The sequence below is a fragment of the Micrasema longulum genome, unplaced genomic scaffold (genome assembly GCF_059751315.1).
Source record: "Micrasema longulum isolate JH-2025_06_02 unplaced genomic scaffold, ASM5975131v1 h1tg003100l, whole genome shotgun sequence".
In the NCBI taxonomy this organism is placed as follows: Eukaryota; Metazoa; Arthropoda; class Insecta; order Trichoptera; family Brachycentridae; genus Micrasema; species Micrasema longulum.
Window position 1 is genome coordinate 4,595 of NW_028280200.1, and position 23,529 is coordinate 28,123.

The 23,529-nt window shown below is 33.3% G+C and overlaps 1 long non-coding RNA gene across 1 annotated transcript; it reads left to right on the forward strand.

Annotated features, from left to right (window-relative positions):
• Positions 1-561: 561 nt before the first annotated feature.
• Positions 562-23,529, forward strand: LOC148271098 (uncharacterized). The gene is made up of 2 exons (XR_015825202.1): positions 562-1,049; positions 19,491-23,529. It is a non-coding gene; the product is annotated as an uncharacterized LOC148271098 (long non-coding RNA).

The following is a 23,529-nucleotide window of genomic DNA, read 5'->3' on the forward strand; positions in this document are numbered from 1 at the left end:
CTTCAAAACTGTTTGATGCTTTTCGTAAGGACAATATGATAGAGATTAATTATTTGAATTTGTTTAGATTTAAACTTTTATTGAAATTATGGGTAAAAAATCTGAATTAAATAGCTTCTTTTTTAATGAAAAGATTTAAACTTTTGTTGTTATTATGGATAAAAAAGCTGATTTAAATAGCTTCTTTTTTTAATGAATAGTCTCTTATATTTTTTTAAATGAATTGTCTCTTATAACTCTTATAATTTTCTTAATTTTAGCGACAAAAAAAATGTGTTCTAATCATTTTTTTTTTTTGATATCATCTATTCTTCCAGTACGAGTTTATCCACACACAGGCCATGCCTTTGTGGGATTTGTTTTGTGTTAATGTAATAGTTTTTTCGGATATGTAACTAATGAATACCTATAATAAACGCAAAGAAAAAAATATAGTAAATAAAAAGATTAAAAATACAAACAAAAGTAACTTCGCGAATGTTCGTATGTAATGCAAACGAAGGGTAGTTCGACAAACGCTGTCTGAATGTTTCGCTCCTCAGTCCGACCGAGTTCGTTTCATACGTCACTTGAATCACGTCCGGTAATAAGGCCCCCGCTCTCCTCTGGTGAAGTTAAGTGAACATTAATCCCGCCCCATTACACCGGATCATCTGTATCATTGCGCCTATATTACCGAGCCGGTTATTGGGGGCCTCGGGCCGATAGGGCTACGTAATTATGACAGTCCAGCCCTGTGCTTTTTGGGCCACTGCGCTGATTGCACACTGGACCGAAACATCTCATTGGTTCGATCGCGTAATAACATTTACTGAAAGGGAAATAGCGAAATTACTATTTTATAATTTATTTTCTAATTCGAATCAGGTTTATTAACTCTTAAAAGACTGTGCAAAAAAATCTCTCTGGAAACATGCTGTAACGTCGCGTCGTATGTACATTAAGCAAAGGACGAGTGGTTTGAAATCATCATCATCATTCCATTTTTGCAACGTGCATAGGGCACTGCATCGGTACACCAATCGCAGCGTATCTTGATCATATTTAAGGTAAGATGATCAGTCCTACGCTTCAGGTACCAGTTTACCGATTATGAAATATTTTGATGTGAAAACACCCTTTAAATAAATATTCATCGATCCCCAGTTCTATAGGGAAATTACTCAAAATCTTAAAATTTTTGTAAGTTATGAATGCTTGATCGTAAAAAACACTCCCTTTCCATATTTCAATTTTAAAATCCGTCAAATTTGACTAGGGAACATTATCATGAATGTAAAAAGTAATACATAAATTGCAAAATAACAAATAAATAAAATAAAAATACGTGCAGGTTACTCAAAATGCGCTTTTTGAGTAATTCCCCTATAGAACTAAGGTATCGATATCAACCATGTCGGGAATCGAACCTGAGACCTCTTGCATGGTAGGTGAACGCGCCGACCATTACACACCGAGGTACTGGATACAAGTTACATCTAAAATATTATCATCATAAGTCCGCCATTCGACCATGTATATCTTTTTTTTCATTTTGTATGTATCACAATAATTAATATTATAGGTAATAAAGTTTTGTCATCATTATTATATTAAATTCACATAAAAGAGACCACGGTAGGAGATTGCAGCGAGATATTGCATAGAGTTTTTTATACTATTAAGCGTGTTGTCCAGATGTTTTTTGAAATGTATGTTTATGTAATAATTTCTTTATTTTTTTTGCTCTTATTTATTAATGTGCATGCTGCTTTCCATTATGTTGTATCCCGACTTAACACAGGGCTCTAGGCCTCATGAATACGTTTTTTTTGTAGTATATATCGTTGGTATGCTGGCAAAAAACGTTAACTCGAAAATACGCGGATTTGACTTAATGATGCAGTTGGCAAAATATACACAGTCATATTAAATTTCATATACCTACCTGTAGTTTTAAAAATAAATTTAAGGTTTAGTCGTATACCCGGTGTTATATTCAGGCTTTAAATAACTTAATATTTACTTAATATAATATTAAGAAACGGAAAAATTAAAACATGTTCTTAAATGAGCATAATTTATTTATTTTTTTATTTTTTATTTAATGCACAAAATACACAATTTTACATAGACACAATTATATGTTTTTTATGTCCCGACTTGTTAGAAAATTCGTCCGTGTTAAGTCGGGACTCTTCGATATATAAATCAAAATATTTATTTACATATTAAAACAATATACAGGTAATCAAAACAATATGCAAAATAATCAAAACAATAAACAAAATATACAAAATAATAATAGAAAAATAAAAATAATAAAAATTTATAATACATGTCGAAAATGGAATCAAAAGTTATATAATAATACGTATGACAGTGATGACATACACATATATGTATATACGATATACGTATATAATAACGTACGTATAAAATAATAAAAGAGTAAAATTGGAACAAAACTTAAATACTTGATTTCTCAAAACAGGGATTTGAGAGTTAAAGCTTTTTGCCAGTATTCCCACGGTATGCATTTGTATGAATTAATACATAAATAAAATATGTATTTGGGGAAGGGTCCTTAATTAACTTTATTTTTTGTTTTAAAAATGTAGCTTAAACTTTCGTATTTGTTTTTTACGCTTTAAAGTTTGTACAGTTTAATTATAAATATTAGCAATGGAACATGTGTTAAAGGTATTTTTAAATTATTGTTTTAAATTTCATTTTGTCTGTGTACATAGCGCGAGTACATTGTACATTGTTTATACAATTTCAGATTCCAATTTTATTTGGTCGGGGAATGAACACATATTATGAAACAACTAAATAAATATGTGTATAGTACAGTACCGAACAGATTAATTGAAACAAGATTAAAAGATGAGGAAGTATTTTATTCGTTTTAAAAAAATTGTAATACTAAATGCCACAAATTAATACTTAGTACCTCCTTTGACCTCAATCAAAGATATGATTGGTGAGGTTTTGACTTGTTTACATAATATTTGAGTTTGTTCAAATGTTTATCGACAAAAGACTGGATTTCACTCCCTCGGGGGTCATTAAGATTAACAAATTGCAACAGGGATGAGGAATACCTTAAATAAGGGAACATAGAAGTCTAGGCATTTACAGGGCTTATGACCTGTCATTGGCTGGTTGAAGTGGCCACTTTACACACTGTGTAACATTCACTATTTTGTCTATGTTTGAACATCCATTTTTCTTTAATTCTTCCATTTGTTAATTTTAGTGAAGTTACTATACAGTGAACTAGTGAAGTAACTAAAATCAACAAATGGAAGAATTGAAGAAATATGGATGTTCAAAAATAGGCAAAATGGTGAATGTTACACAGTGTGTAAAGTGGCTACTTAAACCAGCCAATGACAGGTCATAAGCCCTGTAAATGCCTAGACTTTTATATTCCCTTCTTTAAGGTATTCCCCATCCCTGTTGTAATTTGTAAATTTGTTTACTTAATATTCTCATCCCAAAAACGTAATGAATTATGCACGAAATGAGCTTTTCAACCGTGGTACAATCAACTTTGGAGCGACTATTCTTACAGTATTGCCCATAGATTTTTAACGAGGAACTTTAACCCTACGAGAAATTGGATGCAAAAATGATTTCTTGCGCCCGGTAAAAATTAGAGCATTAAATTGTATGGCAAAGTTTCTTTAAAAATGTAGTTTTTTTGTACATTTTAATAAAAACGCACTACTTTGAACGACGTCACTTGTTCATATGAACCAACCAATGATATGAGAGCTGTGAAGAATATCCGGTTTGCTTATCGTTAACGAACAATCGGAAGAACTGACAGAGAAGAACCTCTGACGTCACACGCGGAGTTATTTCAGAAATACAAAACTGTAAAAATCATAGCGCTGATAAGACGATTTATAAAAAAATAAAAAAATTGGCTTAGTTTAATAGTCTATGAACAAATAAAAAAAAAACTTATCGGTTCGTGTATTATACATTTTCCGACCAACACGGTATAGTTATACGCTAATCATAAATGTATTCATCTTTGGAAGCACCATTGAAATCAATTACTTTAACGAGAAAGCTCAGTGGTTTTTTTATATTGTTTTAACTACGCCAAGATTTTCTTATTATTATTTAAATGTATCGTATTATCATCACTACGGATTTTTTACGTTTTCTGATTTTTAATTACTCCGCGCGTGACTTCATTAGTTCTCTTCGGTGAGTTGTCCCGACTGGTGGGTTGGCTTCCCGGAAACCAAAAATCTTTCACAACATCGGTTGATTTACTAGAACGTGACGTCATTTCAAGTAGTTTTTTTTTATTAAAATCGTTTTTTTTTTCATACGTTTTAAAGATACTTCACCGTACAATTAAATACTGTAATTTTTTTAAAGTAAATATTTTTGTATTCAATTTCCCCTTACCACAGAACTTCCTTGTTAAAACAATGATATAACTAGTAAAATATATTAAAAATGTGTGTACATAATCTGTGATACATGCTGAATTGAAGATGTTAGGATTTGTTCTGCGCACTGCCAGGTTTTTTCGAAAATACCTGCGTACTGAGAACTCTTTACAACTCCTTGGTGCGAAGTAGCCTCGAGAGTGGCTCGATGATTTGGGGGCCACATGAACTGAAGTACTCTCTTATGATAGAGAAAATCCAAAAGAAGTTTCTGAGATATCTCTACATGAGAGAGTGCGGTTATTATCCTTGGCTCTACCCGACCGAGTTTCTCCAGGGCATGCTTGGCTACAACAGTTTAGATACTAGAAATAAATGTGTATTTGACTACACATTTTTATCGATTGTTGCGTGATATGATCGATAATTCTAAGATTATGATGAGCATTGGTTTGTATGTTTCTGATAATTACCTAAGACAGCGTCAGCATAGATTGTTTCATATTCCGATATTCAGGACCAACCTGCCTATGGTTATGCCTGTCTGAAGGGCTACCGCTATGTTGTACAACATCGCTCTGGATATTGATCTGTTCCATGTATCCGAAGGGGTTTTCCGGAGCAGGATTCTTCTACTACTTTGACATGAGTCTCTTTCGTGTATTTTTTTATATTTTTTATAATATGCACTTATTGAATATATGTTTGTAATGTATATGCTATATTTAAAATAAATTAATTGAATTGATATTCATTATACATCAAAATGGCGACTGTTTCCAAAATATTTTTTTTAAATGTTGCCACAGTTAAAAAAATACGTTTGTTTAAATTAATCTCTTCGGTACTGTAGATCGGTACTTAACTAAACTTTTTTCTCAGATTAATTGGAGAATAAATTCTGTCCTTGGTTTAACTGTCGAGGTTATTCAAATTTTGATCGTTTCCCGACCCATCATTGTGTGATCTCGGAGACTCGAGTTGTTGACATACATGACTTATTTATATTAAATACATATCAAACGCTTTTTTGTTTCAATGACGCAACTGTCTGCGAATTCTTTTTTTTTCGTTGATTTATTATATTGTTTTTGTTTAGCTATCTTAAGATACAGTTAATTCAAATTTTTAGCTCTTTTTAGATCGGTTGTAAAGAGTACATCGGTTGTAAATATTTTGGGGATTATAAAAATATGTGTTTAACGTATGCAAGCGAAAAATTAAATGTTTTATATTTTCTTGCTAGCAAACAATTAATAAATAGGTATTAATATAAAGCGAATAAAAACTTATATTGAAACAACATGTTTTGTTTTTGTTTTTGCTTTTTACAATAAAATGTTACATGTATAAAATACAATATTACATAAACCAAAAATCTCGCAACAGCATGGGCTGTGTGTGGACGCCGTAATGACGCCGTAATGTACCATATTTTTTTTAATGTAGCATATTTTAAAAACATGAAAAGAATTATGATACCATGTCGAGTTTTTAGTCCTTAGAATTAAATTAAAACGTAGGTAACTTTATACCAAATGTGTACGTACGCAACTTTACATCTGACAGCTCTGTCGCATTACAAAATGCCATGGTTCATTACAAAAAAATATGGTACATTAAAAAAAAACATTGCAGACTACTGGAAAAATACGGTACGTATCTAAAATGCTAATATTAAAACATAAACGTTTGCTAATAATATCTACTTTTTTTTATCCACAAAAAAATATATATCGAAACAAATTTAAATAATCTCTACCGTAATATGTTATATTATCCTCGAGGAATGCGTTGAATTTATAAATCAAATAAGTATTTGACAGAGCTGTCAGATGTAAAGTTGCGTACATACACATTTGTTATAAAGTTACCTTTGTTTTAATTTAATTCTAAGGACGGGAAACTCGACATGGTATCATAATTCTTTTCATGTTTTTAGAATTTGTTAATTTGAATTCGTACGTTGTATTTGGCGAAAATTCCGCTGGATATATAGTATGTATTCGTTATTTAGATTTAAATAGTGACCACTTTCGTGCTTTTTGGTCATCGTACTAAATGCTTTTTAAAGTAGTCCATTGATTTGCCATTATAGAAACTTGAGTTAAGACAACAAGATTTTATATTCGAATAAATATATAGGTACTACATCTTTCCATGTAAATTTGAGGTACATGGTAAGACCAACTTAGAGCAACTGACGACCGTTTTCTCAAAACTCGACATTCGCTTGAAACGTATTTTTTTCAGGAGATGGTTTTTGGTAATGCACATCAAATCGCGTGACCATCTTTCTTATAAAAAAATACATCTTATAACTAAGCCAGAAGGTAATCTTATTTATAATTTGTTTACGGTTTATAATTTTCTTTTATATTTTATCGGCACCCAATATAAATGATTGAAATAAGGGATCAATAGTAAAATATCGTGTTTTGACAAAACAATAAGACTTTGATATTTTTTAGCCGGTTTTTAGGGTGTTTTGGTGAGTTTAAAAGAAAAACCAAATCGCCATATGGGCGAAATCGCGATTTGAAAAAACGATTCACAATTGTAGTTTCTATGTGTTCCGTGGAAATAATCGACGATGTAATGAATACTGGTTTATTTATATTACGCTGTCCTTTGTCTTCTAAAGCCGCCTCCGGAGGGCGGATGTAACGGAAGAGTCCTTTCGTCAGAACGGAAAATAGTGCGCTTTCGGTCGACCGAGAACATAAACTCATACATAATGCATTATGGTATCCTGATAGAGTTGTCCTTTATCTCCGAGATGCGGGACTGGATGGGGTGCGGCGGCTCCTTAATAACAGCGTCATCTCGCTAAAGCTGCCATCTTATCGTCAGTCCTTGCGCCATGTTTTCTCCACTCTTCTCTCCTTACCTATTACTTTTTGCGTAATACAATACCTCCCCCCCGCCTCTGCAGTAATTGCGCGCTTGTTCCCCCAACGCGCCGTGCTAGTGCTCCCTGCTCCCTACTCCCTACTCCCAACTCGCTACTCGCACTAAGCCGGTGGAAGCGTGTGTATCTGGCTATGTATCTCCTATCTACGTCAACATTCCCGCGGATGAAGTGCACGACTGCCCTAGATCCCGCTCTGTGACACAACGCACGCATTTTTCTTATTCGGAAAATTGCTTTTAGCGGAATAAGGAAATTAGAATTCAGTTTCCCCGCCATATTTTTCCACGCATTTATTGAAACGAGCCTCGTCATAACCACTGAAAATTTAAACACCCGCTTACCGAAGCCCCTTTATTATTTAAAGAATCCAATCACGGCTTCACAAATGTAATATGTTATTAAAATAAACTTTATGCGTTACTTATTATTTTAAGTATAAAAAACGAACAATATACAACGTGACTATACTATTTTTTTTTTTTAATTAAAAATGTAATACATTAAAATAAAATAAAATCACTTTGTTTTCATGGTTGTTAAATTATAAAAAATATAAGTGGTACATAAAAACAAAATTATTTTATTTTATTTGAATGTATTAAATAATAATGTTCCACAAAGTAATGGTACACAGCTGTGTATATGGAGTTCAAATTTCGGGATAGATTTATCAGAATACTAAATTTAAAGTTAAAAAGTAAATAAAATTTAACATCAGTCGCCATTTCAAAGAAATATTACTAAACGGGTGTTCCTATTTAAACTGTCATATCATAAGAAGAAATAATATAATGTGTGTTACATTGAGCGTGCTATAAAATAATTGAAGGATTTGTTGTTTGATAAATTATTATTGTATTCGCGTTTATAACGCACAACGTTATTATTATGTGTTTGCTCCGTCATTATATGTATTTGTACTGAATATGAATGTTTGACAAATTGTTGAAAATGTTTTGTCTATTTTTTTTTATTTCATCGCATCGATAAAAAGTATCGTTCCTTATCACTTATTAACACTATTTCTTTCGCTAAGTGTTGATGAAAAAACGGCCTTACACTAGAAAGAAGTTCTTGAGTGTTCGGAGTCCCAGTTTTTTATATTTTTTAAAGATGAAACATTAAATTATTATTATTAAATGTGGTATTACTTTGCTAAACAAAACTAAGCAATTTTATTTTCAGATTCATTGTTAGCGATAAAAATAACGTTAACTATAAAAGCTGTTAGAATTTGATTGGAGTTTTTGTTTGATTGGAATCCTTTAATTATCCGAAATTTCACGGCTCAAATTTGATTTACGTTACCGAATTTAGAACTCCCAAAAATCCTCATCTCTGTAGCTAACGGCGCTTAATTTATTTATTGGGTAAATAGATATTCCATCGCTCCATATTTTTCGGGGATAGCTATTTCAGCGGAGGTTGTTCCCAGTAAGGCTCGCTCAATCCTTCGGCCGTCTCGCCAGGGCTTGGCGGTCCGGGGCCCTTTGTCCCGCGTGGCATCTGGAAGGGCTCCGGATCGATTGACGGGTCGGTCATTTAACCCGACGAAGGGTGGCGGCCCCGGGTTCAGTAGCCGAATTCCCCACTTCTTTGTCCGCCCACCTCTCGCTAGGGCGGCGCCTCCGGTACTGGGTTATGGGTTCTTTCTCGTCGGGAAATCCTCGATTTTTAATTCCTACAACAGTGACAACCGCCTCTTCCTCTTGTTACTACCCCCGACAACATTACTCCGCGGTGAGTTTTGGGAAACTCGAAATAACTTTGTTTAGGGGTTTTAATTTTCTTTTACGCAGAACAACGCCAACAATAATTAGGTTTTCACAACTGCACACAACAGAGGTGGTAACAGGTTTGAATTTGTCAAAACGTCCAAGTATCTTTCTATCATTTTCTGCCCTTCAACTATAATATTGTATATTGTATTCCTTTACTGTTATATAAATCTAGAAATGGGTGAATGTACTTACTGACCGTGTGTATTTGATTGATCAGTAATTGACTAAAATTCTGCGAGGGTGCAACGAAAGTTTGTTTTGGAAATAAAAGACGAGTGATATTTAAATCCACAAATTGGAATAACCAGTGAACGGTTTCATCGCTTTCGCGACATCTTCGAGAATGGACAGACTCGAATGTTTCGTACGATGAAAGCTTTCAAAATTATATTTTGAGGTTGATTTTGAAGCAGTTTATTTATGTGTACGAAAATTATTGTCAGTAAAATTGCGAAACTGAAGAAAAACACTAACTTCCTTGTCTTTATAAACAGTTTCGTGAAAGGGTCGGCGCTTTCATTGTTTATATCTTGCCAAAGTGTAAGAACTTAAATGTTGTATGAAATCGATTAGGCAGTGGCCGAATAGTTAAATTTTGTAAAACTGCAGATTTTTGCGTTTGTTTTTTCGTCGCAGTTTCTAACAGGGTTGAGGAGATTATTGAACGATAGGGTAGTGCTGTTGGAAGGATTTCGTACCATTCCGTGTTTCAAAATTCCAAATTTTGCCTGTCGCTGAAATATTGCTCGGCTTTAACAACGAACGCGTCAACTCGAGCCCATTATGTAATGCAGCTCACTGGGGTTGCATACTCAGTAGGATGTGGGAATCTACTAGGCCACTAGGCAGACAGTCGAGCTTCAAAATACTGCGGTTGCTGAAGCTCGCCTACTCGTCTCGTTACCGCGAGGGTTCAATGGAGAAGTTCCATTTCAGACGTTCTATATGAATAGGCATCTAACATTACTCGGTAGTTGGTAAACACATGCTACCTCTAAAGTGTATCCTCCGACCTTCGTTCATTTTTGTCCAAAGCGCTTTTGTTTTAAGACTTAAAATAATTATCGTAATACTAACTCGGAAGATGTGAACGTGTTTAATAATTTCATCTAGAAAAAGTGAAATGTAACGCTAATTTGCAATGTTAATTTGGTTGTGTCGCAACAAATATATTATGAAGTATGTAAAACTTACGAATGCAATCAAAATGTTTAAGTAGGCACCAATTTTGAAACAGATACGGCGTTATTAAAAAAGAATTCTTTTTTTAAAAAATTTATTTATTTTTCAAAAATATTTACAAAATAGTCTTAAATTAAAGTCCTGTTGAGTTGCATACATACAACTCGTCAGCAGGTTCTTATAAATTACATCGATTATTTACACTTAACCTACATTAACAATAATTTTACTTGAAAAACATTACATATTACATTATGAAAAATTAAAAACTATCACTAATACAAAAAAGTTTTTTCTAATAACCATGATTTGAGCCATCGTCTCACTCCTGTATTTAACTCAGTATTTTTAATATTGTTTGGTAACATGTTAAATATTTTAGCTATACCGTATTGCAGTGTTCTTTTGCCATATTTATTGGAACAGGAACAGCAACAGCTAGCCCTTCCATACTAGTAAACCTGGTGCTGTAATCATAATAATCATAATTTGATATTTATTTTATTTATCATCATCATGAGCTCGACTGCCCTGAGTGGCCCTTGGCTGAATCCGAAAGTCTCCTCCACTCCTGCCGGTCTGCTGCCCTTCCTCTCCAGTTCCTCGCTTCCAACGTTGTCGTATCTGCACTGATGCAGTTCATCCATCGTATTTTGGGGCTTCCTAGTCTTCGTCGTCCTTGTGGCACAGATAGAGTTGGGCGTTTTGTGGGGTTTTCGTCGTCCATTCTAATTATATGGCCCATTCATTTTATTTAGTTCTACGATTAACATTGTTACATTTCGTCCCCTTAGTAACACAAAACGTATCTCGACTTATCAATTTTGTATTATAAAATTATAAAAAGTATATACAACCTTTTTCAAAATAACAGGTTCTATTTAGTCACAAGGACACGTATCTCGATGACACTTTATTTCAAGCTTTAAAAGTAATAGCTCTGAAAGGTATATTGTATTCTCATTTTTGTATCGTGTCGCGCGGTTTTTATCTGTTTTCACAAATTGGACAAAATCAAAATACGTTTTTGTTTTACTAAAGGAACAATTTATACTTACTCTAACATCATTTATCACTATTGTACACTTGTTGTCCTAATTTAAACTGTACTCTTATATTGACATACGTATATTTACTTCTTATATTATATCTATCCCAGTGTTTTTAACATGTATAGTCTTGAAATTTAATTTTAAATATATTTGGAGTTTTCTATTTTTTTTACGTTTTCTGGCATTTATTCGAACAACTTTATTCCCTCGTTCATTGTACATAAGACAGTTCTGGAACTATTAACAAAAACTTTGATAGTCTTGATATATTTAACACTCCGTACAATATGTACAGAAGAGAATTAATAGGCTTGATTCATGCTCTTCATTCATAATTCATTAAATCATTAAATCAAATTAAATTTTCCACTCTTACTTTCCTTCAATCATCCTTTACCACTCCTTATCCATTTCCTTCTTTTCCTTCCCACTATCCCTTGTTTTGTCCATATTTTAATATATAGTATATTTATTATTTATATAGTTTAACCTGTACATCTGTTTGTATTCGAAATAAATCAAATAAAATTAAAATAAATTGCTTTTGATTTTGTTTACAGTCTTATATTTGTAGATCCTCTTGTTGCATTGCATAGTTATGAAAGAACTCATTATTTTACAGTTTGTTTCACAAATGTTTCGGCACTATTTATCTATTTTCTATTTATCTATTTACACCTTTTATCTAAAATGCAATTTTACGTTCACTTTGCCCAGCTAACTAGGGTACATACCCCATTCAAAGCTAGGCAATTACATTCCAATATATGATAACAGTTAACAAATTAATAGAGAGCATAGACTAATACAATACAAACTTACTCGTAAACACATTTTGATACATATACATAGACACATGCACATATATACACATATATACACACATATATATACGTGTGTGTGTATATATGTGTATATATGTGCATGTGTCTATGTATATTAGTCTCAGCCTTGTAAGGCTGAGACAAGCGTTATCGACAAAATCAAGAAAGGAGCTCTGCGCTGGTTTGGACGTGTAGAACGAATGGACAGCGAAAGAACGGCTCAGAATATTTACAATGCGAATGTTGATGGATGCGGAAATAGAGGAAGACCGAGAAAGACATGGCATGATCAAATCCAACAAATACTTAAAGATGGACATGTCAAAAGTCGGAATAATCGGCGCGCTCGCATGAGAAAATGTATGAATGTAGAGGAAGCGAGATATGTATGCAAAGATAGAGTGTTGTGGCGTTCTATCCTCTCTGCCTACCCGTAACGGGGAAACGGCTTGATGGTTTGTTTGTTTTGTGTGTTATATATATATACACACATATATACACATGTACATACAGACACACGTACATACACCCATGCGCATACACATACATTCATTCATAAAACATAGACAATTTATTTATAATGCGAAACTTCATGGTTACCATCTCTATATATGTTTTTTTTAATTATTCTTTATTTTCATATTTTATTTTCGACATCCAGTAAGAATCTCCAATCCGTGGCATGCATCTACTTTTCTGACTCCCTACGACCAATGTCATGAAAGAGCGAGGTCAACACCTTCCGCAACTTGACAACACTCCCGTCTTTCCACGATTCTGGCAAAAGGTTATGGACCTTTTTGCCTACGTGAAAGTGTTGTCTCGATGCCAAAACAGTGTTGACCCCTTCACTTAGTATCAGATCCCTATTAGAATATCTTGTATTATAGTTGTGGTTGACGCTTGGGTAAATGTCTCTTTTGATATGTGTAAGCACTACCGTTCTCAATATATACTGTTGAATAATATTCAGTACTCTGAATTCTTTGAAGAGCAAGCACTTGGATAACGAAATGTTTTTTTTTTAAATGACTCGGATCAAATATTTCCGTGCAATTGCTACAGGTTCTAGGATTCCTTTTATACATTATTTCTATTAAATTTCTATAATACCAAATCCAAATCTTCTAATTTTAAATATCTTCTATCTTGATTTTAGGTAGGTACCATAAGGATGGGTCAAGGGAAGGATGGGAATAATATCGATAAATGCCGTTATTTACTAAAAAATACGAAACATATTTTTTTCTTTGGTTTAGTTTGATAGTCTATTAGCAAATAAAAATAAATAAAACCACCGCTGAACTTTCTCATTTCTCCATTTATTAATTCTGCGGTTCTTTCCTCTGAGAAATAAGATTTTGTAGTGCCTACTTGTGTAGCGAAGTCTTCTCGTGCTTACGTTGTAAAAAATGTAAATCATTCGTCGGGCGATTCCGAAAGTTTATGTCGAGGAGGAGGCATTTCGACGCGTGTTCGTCAGAAGGGCGAACATTGGTTTATTTCCGGATTGTGTTATACGGGGGCGGCTTTCGATGGATGTTCTCTCTTTGTTCTTCCCGACCAACTTCCCATTGTACTGCGGAATACCCTTCATTCAATTACCTAAGCCAATATGTTAATTCACTCATTAAAGCGCTTCATTTTGTCTACAGTCGCCCAGTAAGGATTAATCACCGTTTTCATAAATGTTTAGCTTTTCGTGGTCAGTTTTTTCCCATCGTCCTCGGGATATTTCTGAAACGTTTTCAGTATTCGTTAACCTGTTTGTAATAAGTATGGACAATTGATTTTCAAATAATGTACCCACAGTTGCGTTGTTGATATAAACGTTAAATGTATCAGTCCATAACAACGACAAAAAACCATCACTCCGTTTCTCTGTAAGGGTAGGCAGAAGATAGGACGCCACATCACTCCATCTTTGCATACAGATCTCGCTTTCTCTACAATCATACATCTTCTCATGCACGCGCGCCGATTATTCCGACTTTTGACGTGTCCATCTTCAAGTATTTGTTGGATTTGGTCATGCCATGTCTTTATCGGTCTTCCTCTATTTCTACATCCATCAACATTCGTATTGTAAATATTCTTAGCCGCTCTTTCGCTGTCATTCGCTCTTTATGTAATATTAAACCAGCAAAGAGCCCCTTTCTTGATTTTGTCGACAATGCTTGTCTCAGCCCTTACATAATTTATTTACATATACGCCCAATGGGCATTTTTATGGACACATTTATACATAGAAAATTATTATAACAAAATTAGAAAGACTCAATGGTTTAAAGTAGACTTTGTGGAAATGGAAGCGGGAGAGAGGTGTTTATAATTGAATTTGATTCAGTGATCGTTTGAAAGAAGACAGCTTGTTATCAAAGAAATCAAGTCTGGTATGTTTGTTGGCAGACCTAAGAATTCTGGGCATAGGGGAATGAAAACCATAGTTAGTTCTATAATGTACAAATCTCAACATTTGTGCATTTATCGTACATAGTTTTACCACACGTTCGCCTGAGAGATTGCATTTCGACAGCATTCAGCCTACTTTCATCCCTGATTTACCAAGTTCGTACTTCGCTCCCATACATCAGGGTCGGGACCAGGACTCCGTTGTGAACTGCTAATTTTGCCTCTTGCGACAAACATATCAGTCCATAATGTAACCGTAAATATGTTTATTTCCTTAAGTAATAACCCAATAGACACGCCCATACGGAGAAAAACCATTCGATAATTATTGATTACGAAGTAAGCTACAGATTACATCAATACATCAGGCCGTAGGTACTTGGGTTGAGAATTGCATTCGCAAACCGAAACCGTTCATTACACGTTTGTTGTTAAACTAAAAACCAAACTAAAACCAAACCAAAAATTTGGGACGAATACGAAACAAAAGTTCTATGCGGTAGAGCTTAAGGGATTCTCTAGAGAATTATTACTCTGAGTAAATTTCAGTGTTTTGTTTGGATTATTCACCGAATCTCAATGAGGAAGTTCAGTGCTATGGGAAATTGGATATAAAAAATGTTGTCATACACGCGTCAAAGATTGCGAAGCGTCTCAAAAAGGTATGAAAAAAATAATAAAAATTAACCACCTTGAAACATCACAAGTTATTGTGAACAATAATTAACTCAAATAACGTTGTTATGTGTTGTGATAGATTTCCGGGTAGCCATTTTTTTCAACGCTTAATTTATTTCGACAGCTACGGGGTTCTCCTTTTAAACGATAGCACAACTCACCGACGCTGACAACAACTCGTGACATCACGGGCGGCGTAATTTTGAAATTACAAAACTTAAAAAAAAAACATTGCGATTGTAATACGATACATATTTTTTTTATTGTTAACTTAGTTTGATAGTCTATTAACAAATTTAAAAAATCATTGAAAACCTGACTTTATTCCAAACCATTACAATTTTTATAGAACATCGTCACGAATCTTGACGTCACAACTATCAATGCCAAACACGTCGCGTTTTTCTTGTGACATTTTTATTTTTTTATTTTCTTTTTTAAAGTTATATGGGTATATGAAAACATTTCTCCACTATATCCATATTGATTTTGAAAATACAATCAATTATTCTAAATCCATTTCGTATATTGTTATCGGTATTCGTAGAATATGGTATTTCCCTATTGTCAAAAATAAATAAACGTAATGCGTTCATTTAAAGAAAGAACTCGCTGAAAAGGGGTATCTGTATGGTGGAGATAAATTCTTACCTTTACTTATTTTGGACAATTATATTGCCCAATTATTATAGCATGTCCAATTATTTACTATAGCACCCACTCCTACATCCATTTAGTTCCGATTTTAATGTTTCTATTTTTGCCACTTATAAAAATAAAATACCCCTCAATCTGTTTTGTATAAAGATTTTTTTTTTTTTTTTAAATTTAAATTTCATTGATAAACCCTTACGGGTTACATACATTTAACAAAACATTTTCACTTTTAAAATTCACATTCCACTGTTAATATTAATATTTTTAACATCTTTTGTAAAGGTTGTCTGAGTCTTTTGTTTAGTTTTGTCTGGTAGTTTATTGTATAATTTCAGTCCATGGTTTATTAGTCTCGATTGTCCATTTCTCGTTTTAAATTATTGTATATGATATGTTTCTGATATTCTCGTATTGTGTTTATGTTTTCTACAGTTTTTTTCAAGTTTTAATTCTTCGTCTACAATTACATCAGTGGCTAATTTATGAATAAATTTTAAAGATTCTAGTTTAAAGAGTTCAGTTACATTTAATTGTTTAGTTTGTTCAAAAACTTCTTTAGTTGCTGTTAGATAAAATATTTTTTACTATTCCAACTGCGCTTTTCATCATCTTTCCCTTTCCGCATCTAATGGTGCATAGGGCTCTCTATTGGTACACCAATCGCAGTGTATCTTGATCACTTTTGTACACGACGGTAAGATGATCAGTCTTACGATTCTGGTACCAGTCCTGGGACTAGGAAATATTCTAGTGTAAAAACACCCGTTTAAATATTTTTTTCACGTCAACCATGCCGGGAATCGAACTCGAGACCTCCTGCATGGTAGGCAAACGCGCTGACCACTACACCACGAGGCCGACAACTGCGCTTTTACGTATGTAATAAATATACGAATACTTACGATAATTCTTGCAAAACAAAGAACATCAACGAAGATTATTTTATGTATCTGTCGACACGATTTTTTATTCGCAGACGATGGGGTTGTTGTGATAAAAGAAGGTACTACATTGCATCTTTGGAAACGCGGATAATTTTTTAGGAGACTTTGTTTTTGATCTATAAAATATTGCTTAGTTTAACATTCAAGATAATTGTAAGATTTTTCATGAGTTGGGAAATGGCTCTTTGTTAGAAATATGTTCTATTTAGCTGTGTTCCTTCACATTCTCCGTAGACATACTTTCTCCTCACATTCAGAAATAGCGGGGAAATGTAACGGCTGCCTTCAAAGGGACGCACGGAACCGGAAATCTGAAATTCTCGAATAAAAATTGTAAGGGAGTCTCATTCCTTACCCCCGTTTATAGCGTCCTAACTACCTCTAGCATCCAGCTACATGACATCATAGCTACCGAGTCAAGACTCGCATCTTGACTCAATTCTTGTGCTGACATTTGCAACAATACTAGAGCGAATGTATGTGCAATACCTGTGTTACACGTTACACATAATGAAAACAGAAAAACTAATTACGATTTTGAAACACAATAAACTACCTACCCATATTATAAACACGTGTAACGTTCGCATTTTCGAAACGGGCTTAGTTCAGTTAATAAGTCAAAATCTGCTATTTATCCAAATTCTAAGAGCAACTTTGGTTTTTGTGCCCCAATGTCCAAAATGTGTAGGTTAGTCCACAACTTGGAATTCTTTGGGGTAGATCTTCCGGCTTTTCGTAGATTTCTTCGCCACTAAAACAGCGTGAGATGAAGATGGATTGGCATGGTTTAGCTCGAAGTCTTATATGTTGATCGTGTTTATAAATATATTGTATACCACTATTTTACTGCCCTTGTTTGTCTTTGCTACATAGTTGTGTTATTTTCGTTCAGTTTCTTTTACATATGTTTCTTCATATGACAGCTAACTTCAGCTAACTAACTTAATGGTGTTAGAATACGTATAAATGTAAATATTGTATTGTATATACTATTATTATCACATTGAGGGGAGATACTTAAGCCCACCATCCACCCGCAGCTGATATAGAGTCCAGGAGAGAGGGACTGTCAGCTGCGCATAGAGGAAAGTTATTATAAATATTTCTAAGAAATACAAACTCTATGCAGATTAAGGAGTGGGGAGGAGAATGTATGGACAGAGGCCAACACGTCGTCCCCACCCCTCAGAATCCCCTCAATGTCTCTGTTTTTTTTAAAATATGTATTTATACTAACAATTTACATAAATAAACGTAAACACAAATACAAAAACAATGACTTAAAACTATAATAACACAGCAAATATAACTAACACAACAAACATAATTACTATTATTTTCACAAACAAACATCTATATAAGTAGATAGAATGTCATCGGAAAGCGTCTGGATTTTATAAGTTGTTTGTGTATGTTTTGTTTTTGAAATTATTTTTGTATATATATTGTTTATTAGTTAAGGTGTTTTTTTTGTACAATTTGTACAACTATCTAAATAAATACATTACACGGAACAAAAAATATATAAAAATAAATCTCGGGGTGATAGCTGCTACTCGTCGTGTACGGGGCCTCGTGGGGTTACCCCCGCCCCCCACCGGTTCCACCCCCGCGACACAACCCGCCAGGAAATTGGCAATACTCATCACGGCTCATTTCCTTCGGATTTATCCCGGCAAATTTTTGACGGTACACAAGTTTCAGGGCCCAGTGAGGTTAAGACTATTTGTAAGAATTTTTAGTAACATTCATTGCTCATTTTGTGTTTTAAAGTTATCTTTACACAGAAACAATGACACAAATCAGTCAGACTAAACTTTCTTATTTCAAACTTTCCCTAATTGATTTCTTGATAAATGTACCTATTCGAAAATATTTGCAGGTTTTGGAGAAGATCATTTTTTTTTAAATGTCTAAGATAAATTAGATTTTAGTTTGCATGCCATAATAAGTTTACAATAGTGTCAGTACATTGAACATTTGTTTCTCTAGGAATTTTTTTCACATACATACATATCATATTTTTCCATGCAAAACAGACGCCAAAATAAGATATGTCTGACATATCATATTTAGCCATCTAGAAATCTAGAACAAAGGCGGCAAAACAAGATATGTTTGATATACCATATTTAGCCATCTTTCAACACACATGACATACCATCTTTAGAAATAGAGTAGTGAAGATGTGTTTAACATATCACATTTTGCTGTCTAAAACAAAGACGGCAAAACAAGATATAATATAAATTGTCAACCAATTCCTCCTTGTCTCCGTTTCTTAAGAATTATCTTATGTGTCACGTCTGTTGTCAGTTGTCAGTCATGTTTGTTTTTAAGTGACATAGGTATCTCAATTTGTCATCTTTGGAAAAAGAAAAATAAACATATTATAAAGTGAAACGGCTAATATTTTCTAAACCCTATTAAATGAAAACATACCATATTTTATCAAATTGTAGACCTCACTGAGACGAATCCCGTGAATATTCACTAAATATATATATAACTTGATATGCCTAAAAAAGTGACATCATACTTAGCCAATTCTCCAATGAATTAATGTGTTTTGTAATACTCAATAAAACTCCAATAATAAAGTTAAGTATTATTCTGTTATATAAAGGGTATTTTTTTTTGTTTCAGCTGAAAGTGCGAGCGGTGACAGCATGGAGACATGGAGGAGCAGAACATGGTGGAGAATTGTCGGTGTTCTGTTGGTGATCCCCCCCCTAAAGTTGGTGGTTTCAGCCACCATGCCTAACCCTAATGGCGTCTCCATAGCTATTGCCAACATGTCCGGAGATATGGTACTTACTGACAGAGACTTAGATTGTTTGGACTGCGTCCGTAACGTGAATGGTTCGTCGTCCTAAGAAGCGTTAGATGCCATCTTAATGTAAGCTTAATATACGTTTAGTTTATAAAAAAATTAAACAGTTTGTATTTCTGATTGAATGCATTTTTTTATATAAGTTGCATAAAATAACCGTTTCTCGTCACGGAGTGCGATTAAATTCTTTTTTAGTGACTTCTACTTCTTCGTGAAGCGGAAGGTCTGTTACGATCTCATTAAACGATTGGATTATTCCCGTAACCAGTGCTTTTACAATCTTCGAAGGAATAAACGATACAATGATCTCATGTTGTTGAATAAGAATGATAGTGGCGACAATTTAACGCCTTACGCTAAAAAACAAGTGCGCGAATTGATGAACTTTCTTCCACAATTACTTCCCCGCGCTATATGCATAGCAAATAATACACGTTTGAGTGAACTTTAATATGTAATTGTCGTTTGACTATCGTAAATGCATTTGTGCTTAGGAAATAAAAGAACTACGTATATAATAATTATTGTCTATTGTTTTATACTTGCGCACAGATTTGTAATATAACGCTTTTGTGATATACTTGTTTTTACTTTATTGTTTCTAAAAATATTTGTTATAAGCTTATTTAAATATTCTATCGCTTCTTTATTGCAAAAGTTAATATACTACGGATGGATCTTCCATTCCGATATGTAAGAGATGTTCTTAGGGTACGATTATAATAATCTGAATGTTTTCAAATGTTTAAGAATATTTTAAAAGCTCAGTTGTTTTGTTATGTTTTTATTGTTTATGACGCAAGTGTGGGCGGCTCTGTAGATTGCTCTCCATCGCGTGCAGTGCCAGCCAAGGCCAAAGGGCACTATGTAATGATTGTCGGCAGATAATGTGATAACTATCCAACATGTGTAGTGCCAGCCAGGGCCAAAGGGCACTATATAATGATTGTCGGCAGATAATGTGATAGCTATCCAACGTGTGTAGTGCCAGCCAGGGCACTATATAATGATTGTCGGCAGATAATGTGATAGCTATGCAACATGTGTAGTGCCAGCCAGGGCACTATGTAACGATTGTCGGCAGATAATGTGATAGCTATGCAATGTATGTAGTGCCAGCCAGGGCACTATGTAATGATTGTCGGCAGATAATGTGATAGCTATCCAACAACGTGTGTGGTGCCAGCCAGGGCGCTAATGATTGTCTGCAGATAATGTGATTGTGAATGTCGAGTGGAATATTAAGCTCTAAGAGACTTTTTAACAAATTTTCAAGTGACTTTTTTAAATTACACGGATAAATATACATTTATATACTTATGTAATGAATATATATATTTTAGTGTTTAGTAGGTACATAACAAATTACGTCGTAAAAATGATTACTGTGTGGCGATCGCATCGGAAAAATAAATGAGAAGAGTTTAACTATATACGGTTGATATATATTTAAAGATGTGTTAAATTGTAATAAAACTTTATGTTTAAATTAGGTTGTGTTTATGATTGTCTATTGTATAATATGTATTACTAAACCGTTACGTCGGTACTGATAACTGTATTTTACTTTCAAATCTTTTTCGTGCTGTTCTGAAATTGTATTAAAATTGGTCAGATTGTACGAAAACTTATTCATAATACATTACAATCTTTAATACCTCGTAATATTTCTACTGCATTTAGCACACAATAAATCAAAACCATTTTGGAGGTAAACTGAAAGTGCTTTGTTTTCCAACTAAGTTTCGCAACTAAGTATTGTGATTGGATTATTATTTGGGAGTATACCAAGAGTGGAAAGTAATCTTCCTTTAGCTCGACTCACAGCACCTTGAGGTATATTTTGCAAATGTTCATGTGATACTAGATTTATTCCATCGGGTTTATGAATACAATAAAGCTATTTCAACACATAAAACATAATTAAATATCCCACCTTGTTTGTAGAATTTATAGCATTTTCATAAAAGATTAGATAATAGCTACCAAAGGAAATATTTTGTATAATTAATGATTCGGGCAAGTGAAATCACTTTCTTTATTTTCCATACAGATTTGTCTAAAATTCTAGTGCGTAACATTTTTCACTGTACACACTCTTTTGATGACGTAAAGTTAGTAAAATAATAATCCTGCCCAATAATAGTATTACGAATGTGTTTTCAAACAAAACATAGATTATTCAAATAGCTATAGACTTTGTGACATGTCGGAGGAAAATTATGTTTGAGCCAAGAATGGACAGTCATTCAAATCAGGTGGGTTAGGTGCTATGTAATAATAACCATTTATTGCCATTTTATATCCATTCAAAGATCAATTGTGAATTCTTCAGCTGTTATTGGCTGGTTTTATAATGACCGATCCCCTCGTAAAACTTTTTATTGGATAAACTAGCAAAATAGTTTCATTTAGGTAGAGTATTACAAATCATAAATAGAAATTGGTGACATTTTTGTAAAAATTTTGGGATCTGTAAACAAAAAGCTTTAAATAAACAATATTTAAATTGTATATTAAAGTGGGATCTAACATTATTAAACGTGCCAATAGCTTCTTACTTCATAATTTCATGTAAAGAACCATAGGCAGTATATTAAACATTTCATGCAAATGGTTCGTATTTCTGGGAAGTGATAGAATTCTAAAATTATTTTTAGCAGAGTAAATATTTTCTTATCATCAATAGAATATGTATGTATGTATTTATATATCTACTTTTTGCACGGTGATATTAGAATTTTGTTGAAAGTAATAGTGATATATAGTACCAACGATTTGCAAATTTCAAACATCATAATATGTATGTAATGCACTACATTCTGCATTTTATGTAACATTAAACCTTCTTGTGATAGACACTCTGTTAAAAGTGCTTTCGTCAGACAAGTGAAAATAAAAAATTGTCTCTTAACAATCATTCTACAAATCGGTACAAAACAATTCATCACACATCTTACATCTGTGGAAGGGTTTTACAGCTCGAGTGATTTGCATCAGTTCTCATTTGTATTTTGTAAGCGAGTCTCATTTAATGTCATATGTGATTGAAAGTAGATTTAATAATAAGTAACATTTGTCAATATATCCTAGAATCTCGGTTCTGGATAATTGTATCACTTTTAGGATACTAATAAAGTAATTTAGCTCCTAAGGATGTGTCCAGCACCATGTATCTTATGACTTCTGAGGACAAAATATGCTACTAGGAGTTATATGAAATAAGAACAAAGTACAAAAAAAGTATTTCTACCTCAACCCTAATCTTGCTGTTCAAATGTGAGAATTATTTCATTTTTAGCATAATTAAAATTACGACCACACATTTACACATCAAAATATTTCATTGTTATACATTTTCCTCACCAAACAGTTTGTCCGATGAAAATTCTCCTTAACTAAAATAAATTAATTCAGTATTTGTATGTATTTGAATTTAGTATGTGTAAAATATAGATTAATGTTTTTTCCAACAGAAGCACATGTCTCACATTTTATAGAACTCCATTCTGAATTAACGAGTCAACTATTCTATGTTTTAATTTTTGACCAAACAAATATATTTTTTAATTTTATTGATTACGAATTGTGCTAGCTATATATTATGTATCTAAATTTGTTTCATAAAGCACCACAAATGATGTGTCGTGACAACGAAGAATACGAAATAGCATTGTTGTTCCGAACGAGTGTCCAGTCTACATACATCTTAATGCATGTTTGTGTTTTATCTGTAACATAAGATATGTCAACCATTTTAGTGTTTATCTCTTTCTCAGTTCAATACTTAGGTGAAATGTCAATCATACAAAACACAGTCTTTGCAATCTTTGAATAAATTATGAAAATACA